The sequence below is a fragment of the Jaculus jaculus genome, chromosome 6 (assembly GCF_020740685.1).
Source record: "Jaculus jaculus isolate mJacJac1 chromosome 6, mJacJac1.mat.Y.cur, whole genome shotgun sequence".
NCBI lineage: Eukaryota > Metazoa > Chordata > Mammalia > Rodentia > Dipodidae > Jaculus > Jaculus jaculus.
In genome coordinates this window covers 61013573-61022074 of record NC_059107.1, presented here as the reverse complement: position 1 = coordinate 61022074, position 8502 = coordinate 61013573, and positions in this window count along the sequence as shown.

Sequence of the window (8502 nt, the reverse complement as noted above, 5' to 3'; positions counted from 1 at the left end):
TAGCTGTTGAGGTACTTGCTTGCAAAGCCAAAGGACACAGGTGTGACTCCGAGAACCCATGTAAGCCAGATACACATGGTGGGACATGCATCTGGAGTTTTTTTGCAGTGGCTGGAGGCCCTGGCATGCCCATTCTCCCCCCCCCCCATTCTCTCTCTCCGCCTTTCTCTCTCAAGTAAATAAACAAATTTTAAAAAACATTTTAAAAAGATTAATAAATGGGAAGTTGATCCAACTAACATGGTATCAGATATATGACATGCAGAATTTAATAGTTTTTAATTCTCTATTTTAAAAAAGGGGATATGTTCTTGAAAAGGGAGGTTGAGAAATCCTAAAAAACAAGTCAATAAAGAACCCAAACTGGATGTGGTGGCACATGCCTTTAATCCCAGCACTTGGGAGGCAGAGGTAAGAGGATCACCATGAGTTGAAGGCCATCCTGAGACTACTTAGTGAATTCCAGGTCAGCCTGGGCTAGAACGAGACCCTACCTTGGATTAAAAAAAAAAAAAAAAAGGAATGCTTTGGAATGCTGTCTTCCACACACACACAAAGAGGTGGTCAGTTCATTCATGACCTCACAATGGCTGTCATTACCTGCACAAGAACTACATATTATTTTGCCCATCAATACATTGTCATAGATGATGGAGGAGTGTAAAAAAAAAAGTAATAAAGATGAGCCAGGCATGGTGGCTAAAGCCTTTAATCCCAGCACTCGGGAGTCAGGGGTAGGAAGATTTTTGTAAATTTGAGGCCAGCCTGGGGCTACAGAGTGAGTTCCAGATCAGCCTGGGCTAGAGTGAGACCCTATGTTGAAGGAAAAAAAAAAAGAGGGGGGGTGACACTTTAGGGCTAGAGAGATGGCTTAGCAGTTAAGGCATTTGCCTGCAAAGCCAAAGGACCTGGGTTTAATTCCCCAGGACCCATGTTAGCCAGATGCACATGGTAAAGCATGTGTCTGGAGTCCATTTGCAGCAGCTGAAGGCCCAGTGTGCCCATTTTCTCTCTCTCAGTCTCTCTTTCTTTGTGCGTCTTTCTCACTCCCTAAATAAATGCATAAATAAAAATTTAAAAAAGAATAGCAATATTTAAAAAATAATAAAAATATTAAAATAGAATACATCCCTAATACTGAAAACCTACAACAGGGGTAGTCATGAGCCCTAGGGGTGTAATATCTGCTACTGTCTGGCTAAATGTATATACTATGCTCACCAAACTGTCCAGTAAGCCCTTCTCTTAATGGTCATACCCATATACTAATGCTACTCTCACTTTTGGTTAGGTAATCTTCTCTTTTCAGATGGCAGTGGCCTTGGGATGACTCCATGAAGGCACCATGGTGTTGAGAAGAAGTAACAGAGGAGTGCTCAGCACTGAAATATCTCTATGACACCTTTGAAGACTCAGGGTCAATTGCAGAAGAGGAGGTAGGAAGAATGTAAGAGCCAAAGGAAGGGTAGGACTCCTTACAATGTGCTCCTCCAGACACCAAATGGCCTGGATATCCATGACCCCAGAATGCCTGACATTACCTACACAAGACCATCATAACAGCAGGAAAAGATCATGACATCAAAATAAAAGAAAGACTGATTGAGAGGGGAAGGGGATATGATAGAGTGGAGTTTCAAAGGGGAAAGAGGGGGGAGGGAGAGAATTAACATGGCTTATTGTTTATAATTATGGAAGTTGTCAATAAAAAATTAAATTAAGAAAAAAAAAGAGAATTCAAAAAACAAAAACAAAAAGATATTAAAATAGAAGAGGGGGAGAGTTGGCTCGGCAGTTAAAGTCCACTTGCTTATAAAGCCTGGTGGTCTGGGCTCAATTTCCCAGTACCCACATAAAGTCAGATCACAAAGGGGTGCATGTGTCTGGAGTTTATTTGCAGTGGCAAGAGGCCTTAATGTGCCCATATCCTGTCTAAATTTTTTTTTGTTTGTTTTTTAAGGTAGGGTCTCACTCTAGCCCAGGCTGACCTGGAATTCACTATGTAGTCTCAGGGTGGCCTTGAACTCATGGTGATCCTCCTACCTCTGCCTCCTGGGTGCTGGGATTAAAGGCATGTGCCATTATGCCCAGCTCAATATATATGCGTGTGTATGTGTGTATATACATACACACACACACACACACACACACACACACACACACACACATATATGGTTTTTTGAGGTAGGGTTTCACTCTACCTCAGGCTGACCTGGAATTCACTATGCAGTCTCAGGGTAGCCTCGAACTCACAGTGATCCTCCTACCTCTGCCTCCCAAGTGCTGGGATTAAAGGCGTGCGCCACCACTCCTAGCTAAATAAATATTTTAAAAATAAAATAAAATAGCCAGGAAAGCCACCCTGAGACTGTGAATTCCATGTCAGCCTGGGCAAGAGCAAGACCTGACCTCTGAAAACCAAATAATAAATTAAAATTCCTTTTCTAGGAAACGGTAGGGAAGAAGGCAAAGATTCAGTGCTAGGAGATGGGGAGGAGGGACAAAGGAAGGTGGTGGCAGGGTATTACGTAAAAATTTTAATAAAGTGTTTTAATTTAACTAAAAAAGAATACAGATTCAATATGTTGAACTATCCCATAATAATAAATCAGAAATGGCAGCAGAAATCAGAGGAAAAAAAGAATCCATCCAGAACATCATGTTTCTTTTTTTTAAAAAAAGTATTTTTATTTATTTGAAAGAGTGAGAGACCCACCCAGCACTCTGGAGGGAGAAAGAAGGAGACACACAGAGAGGGTACACCGGGGCCTCTAGCCACTGTAACTAACTCCAGACTCCTGAGCTACCTTGTGCATCTGGCTTATGTGGGTCCTGGGGAATTGAAACTGGGTCCTTGGGCTTTGCAGGCAACTGCCTTAACCTCTAAGCTATCTCTCCAGCCCTGGAACATCATTTTATTATTTAAAAATTTATTATTTATTTATTTATTTATTTATTTGAGAGTGACAGAGAGAGAAAGACAGATAGAGGGAGAGAGAGAGAATGGGCGCGCCAGGGCTTCCAGCCTCTGCAAACGAACTCCAGACGCGTGCGCCCCCTTGTGCATCTGGCTAATGTGGGACCTGGGAACCGAGCCTTGAACCGGGGTCCTTAGGCTTCACAGGCAAGCGCTTAACCGCTAAGCCATCTCTCCAGCCCTAAAATTTATTTTATTTGAGAGAGTTATAAGGCACACACACACATATATATATACATATATATACATATATACATATGTATACACATATACATACATATACATACATATATATACATATATGCATACACATACATACATACATACATACATACATACATACATACATATATATACATATATATAGAGAGAGAATGAGAATGGGCACACCAGGGCCTCAGCCACTATAAACAAACTCCAGACACATATGCCACCTTGTACATCTGGTACATGGATCCTGGGGAACTGAACCTGGGTTCTTTGGCTTCACAGGCAAATGCCTTAACTGCTAAGCTGTCTCTCCAGCCCTGGAACATCATATTTCAATAATATAGAAATGGTGCCAGAAAGATTTCTTTCTCTCTCTCTTTTTTTTTTTTTTTTGTCTAGGAAGATTTCTATTGATTCAATTGTAGCATCCAAGCATCCCTCTTTTAGTTTTTAAAAAACGTATTTTATTTATTTATTTATTTATTTATTAACTGCTTTCTTAATTTGATTTCAAAAGTACACAGAGCCACAAAACTAGGAGCAAGTTTTTTGTTAATTTTTTGTTTATTTTTATTTATTTATTTAAAAGCGACAGAGAGAGAAAGAGGGAGACAGAGAGACAGAATGGGCGCGCCAGGACCTCCAGCCACTGGAAACTAACTCCAGATGCATATGCCCCCTTGTGCATCTGGCTAACGTGGGTCCTGGGGAATGGAGCCTCGAACCAGGGTTCTTAGGCTTCTCAGGCAAGCGCTTAACCGCTAAGCCATCTCTCCAGCCCAAGTTTTTGTTTTTTAAACAAAAATTGTTCTGCCTTGCATGGTGGGGCACGCCTTTAATCCCATCACTTGGGAGGCACAGGTAGGAGGATCGCCATGAGTTCGAGGCCACCCTGCGACTACATAGTGAATTCCAGGTCAGGCTGAGCTAGAATGAGACCCTATCTCAAAAAAAAAAAAAAAAGTTCTTACAAACTTTAGAATCTGCACCATTGAATATATGAGCCAGAAATTTTAAATACAAAATCTGAAGCTGATGCTATTAATACCCTACTTTGCAAATGTGAAATGCCAAAATAGTTTTTTCAGTTGTACAAGTGTACTTGTCACTATAATTCAGTTTAGGGACAAGAATAAGTGAATCAGTGAATTGTGGTTTTCTTAACATTTCATTAAACAAGCAAATCAACAGAATACACAAAGTTCTTCCTTGATGGAAACTTCAGTGTCATGACCAAAACCAAACCCAGCTGACCATCACCATATTAAATCACAAAACTGGATTCTATACTTTGTAACTCGATTTTAGCTAATGAGCCTGGGGTTAGTACCTCTAAGGAGTTGATCAGCCATCCCCAAAGAGAAATAAACAGAACCACAGTTCACACATTTACTTCTTATTCTTCCCTACTTCTGTAACATTTACAAAAGGAATTTTGCTCACATGGGTTATTGGAGTCATGGTAGGCAAACAAGTAAAGTCTATTGCAGAACCTGTTGCCTTTATTGCTGGAATAAATAAAGGCCATGCTACACACACAATAAAGAAACAGAGTAGTTATTTTAATAAGTCCTATACTGAAGAACTTGATAGCCAACTGCAGCTTCATGCAATGGACATTTTATCAAAATGTTTACTTGCCTCTTCCCTGACTCCATATTTCTAGTACTCTAAGAAGTCAGATTTTATTTGTATGTATTTACTTTGAGGTATTGGGGATTGAACCCAGGGTTTTGCCCATGGTAAGCAAATGTTCTAACCACTGAGTTACATCCCTAGTGTTGGGTCTCGCTATGTTGCTCAGACTTGCTTGAACTTTCTATCAACCCAGTGACCTCAAATCCAGATCCTCTTGCTCCTGCTTTCCTCCCGAGTTCTAGGATTACATGTGTGTACAACTCACAGAAATCAGACACTTCTTGATATCCATAATCTGTATCGATGATTAGGTGTGTCTATTTATTTATTTATTTAAGAGAGAGAAAGAGGCAGAGAGAGATAGAAAGAGTGTGAATGGGCATGTCAGGGCCTGCAGCCACTGCAAACGAACTCCAGATGCATGTGCCACCTCATGCATCTGGCTTACGTGGGTCCTGGAGAATTGAACTGAGGTCCTTTGGCTTTGCAGGCAAGTGCCTTAACCACTAAGCCATCTCTCCAGCCCCCTCTTTTAGTTTTATTAGAATGAATAAATGCTCAAATAAAGCACTTGTCCTCTTCACTGAAGAGAATGAGTCTAGTTTGTCTTTTTTTTTGGGGGGGGAGGGTTTCAAGATGGAATCTCCCTCTAGCCTACATAAAATCCAAGCTTTTGTTGTGAAGAGTTGGAGATAGCAGTTAGTAAGACCAATAGAGATCAATAGAAATATATATTATTTTAAGCCATCCATGAAAGAGACCCACAAAGTACTCAGTATTAAACCCAAATCTCTTCTTGCACTTTCTCTTTTCAGTGCAAGTTCCATTTCTATGAAAGAGAAGCTGACCCAGGGTTTCAGGTTTTTTTTCAGTCTTAATCAATTTTTATGCTCATAGAGGTTTTTCTGACAAAGACACTTGTTCCCATGTAATCAGTTGCTTATAATTTTTAGGGCTATGCTAAATATCACCATATATACAAAGGAAAGTGATGTTTGAAAGAAGATACACATTTTTATTTTGAAAAATTAGTAGAAGAAATACATTAAACATGCATTGCAGTTGATGCAGAAGAGAAAACCTGGCCATTGTCATCTATAATTCTTTGCATTCAGCAGGTTGTATGTGCACACCTGGTCTCACGGATGGTCACATCTACAGGACGACCAGTGCCGGCATCGGGAACCCATTGACATAACGGAGGTGAGGTGCCCCAAAAGATGTGGAAATTAAATCCATTTCATTTACTTACTTATTTATTTACGTATTTATGTTTTTTTTTTTTTTTTTTTTTTTGAGGTAGAATCTTGCTCTTAATACAGGCTGACCTGAAATTCACCAGGTAATCTCAGGCTGGCTTTGAACTCTCACCGATCCTCTTACATCTGCCTCCCAGGTGCTTGGATTAAATAAAGGCTTGTTCCACCATGGTGGTCATGAAATACATTTCAATAAAGAGTGAGACAAGGGTTGGAGAGGTGGCTTAGCAGTTAAGCTGCTTGCTTGCAAAGCCTAAGGGCCCAGGTTCGATTTCCCAGTACCCACATAAACCAGATACACAGGTAGCACATGCGTCTGGAGTTTGTTTGCAGTAACTGGAGGCCCTGGTGCACCCATTCTCTTCCTCTCCTTCTTTCTCTCTCTCTCTCTCTCTAACTGCCTCTTTCTCTCATAAATAAATAAATAAATAAATAAAATATTCAAAAAATTATAAAGAAAAAGAGTGAGGGCTGAAGAGTGGAGGCCCTGGTGCACCCATGCTCTCTCTCTCTGCTTCTTTCTCTCTCTGCCTGTCTGTTGCTCTCAAATAAATAAATAAACAAAAACCATGGGACATGGGTATTGTTAAAAAAAAAAGAAAGAAAGAGAGAGAGAGAGAAAAAGAGTGAGACAAAAGGTAAAATGCCATTGTTCCCAGATTTCTCTGCAGGGGATCTATGAGTTAAGACTGGGCCCTAGCTCTGATCCAGGTTCAATTCCCCACTACCCATGTAAAACCAGGTGCACAAAGTGGCGCATGCATCTGAAGTTCATTTGCACTGGCTAGAAGCCCTGGTGGTGTGCCCATATTCAATTCATTCTCTCTCTCTCTCTCTCTCTCTCTCCTTACAAACAAATAACTTAAAAAAAAAACAGGAAACACAGACATAAAAACTTGGCCTGGGGAATGAGTTAACACATGAACAGGGGCTTTAGCCAGCATAGGTTAGGTTGTAACACTAGCAAACTCAATGGGCAGTTTAGGAAAGTTTAAACTAAACCATAACATTTCAGAGTTGGCAATTGCAGTGTTGCCTGAGGCAGAATAAGCTGCAGGCTTACAGACCTGGGGACGCAGCTCAGTGGTAGAGGGCAAGCATGAAGTTGGCTTTGGGCTGGACCCCAAGCATGACAGAGGAATAAAACAACCTAACAGAACAAGGGTATGTAAGCAGGGTGTGGTGGCACACATGAGGTAGAAGAAGCACTGTGAGTTCAAGACCAGCCTGGGAAGACAATGTGAATTCCAGGTCAGCCTGGGCTAGAGAGAGTGAGACCGTACTTCAAAAAACAACAACAACAAAAAAAAAACAAGCTGGGCATGGTGGCGCACGCCTTTAATCCCAGCACTCTTGAGGCAGAGGTAGGAGGAATTGCTTTGAGTTCGAGGCCACCCTGAGACTACATAGTGAATTCCAGGTCAGCCTGAGCTAGAATGAGACCCTACCTTGAAAAAGAAGAGGTTAGGAGCTGGACAGATGGCTTAGCGATTAAGGCATTTGCCTGAAAAGCCAAAGGACCCTGGTTCAATTCCTCTTTTTCAGTCAAATAAATAAATAAATAAAAACAAAATTTTTTTTTAAAAAGGGGAGAGAGATTATGTGTGTGCATATACTCAGATATATGCACACCTGCATGCAGAACATGCCACTCTACATTTGGGCTATGTACCCACTTTGTGCTGGTCTCAGAGATAGCAATTTTTCTGCCTAGGTTGGTTTTGTATAGGAATCCTTAGAAAGTAAACACTTTTAATACATTTTCCAAGTGTTCTGACTTCAAAGAGTCTGGTGCTCTTTTATAAACCTTTAATCCCAAGCACTGGGGAGGCTCAGGTAGGATGATCACCCTGTTATCAAGGCCAACATGGGCTGCAGGGAGTGGTGCAGGTAAACCTAGACTTAAAAAAAAAAGTTATTGCCGAATCACTGTATGAATTTATTATTTTTTAAACAATTATTTTTATTTTTATTTATTTGAGAACGACAGAGAGAAAGAGGCAGATAGAGGAAGAGAGAGAATGGGCGCGCCAGGGCTTCCAGCCACTGCAAAGGAACTCCCCATGCGTGTGCCCCCTTGTGCATCTGGCTAACGTGGGTCCTGGGGAATCGAGCCTTGAACCGGAATCCTTAGGCTTCACAGGCAAGCGCTTAACCGCTAAACCATCTCTCTAGCCCCCACTCTATGAATTTTTTTTTTCCACTCTGAATTTTATGTAACCAGTAACACCTGCTGAAAAATACGTTCAAGTTTTCCTGTCCCTACATTTGCAAAGTCTGCTGTTGTGGCTGGAACAGCAATCCTTCTTGTAACGTTAGCTTGATATAAATGTGATGGAGGAACTGTTTGGTTGGAGACTCCTACCCACATCAAAATGATTTTAAAAACACATTGATGGGGTATGGTGGTGACTTTAA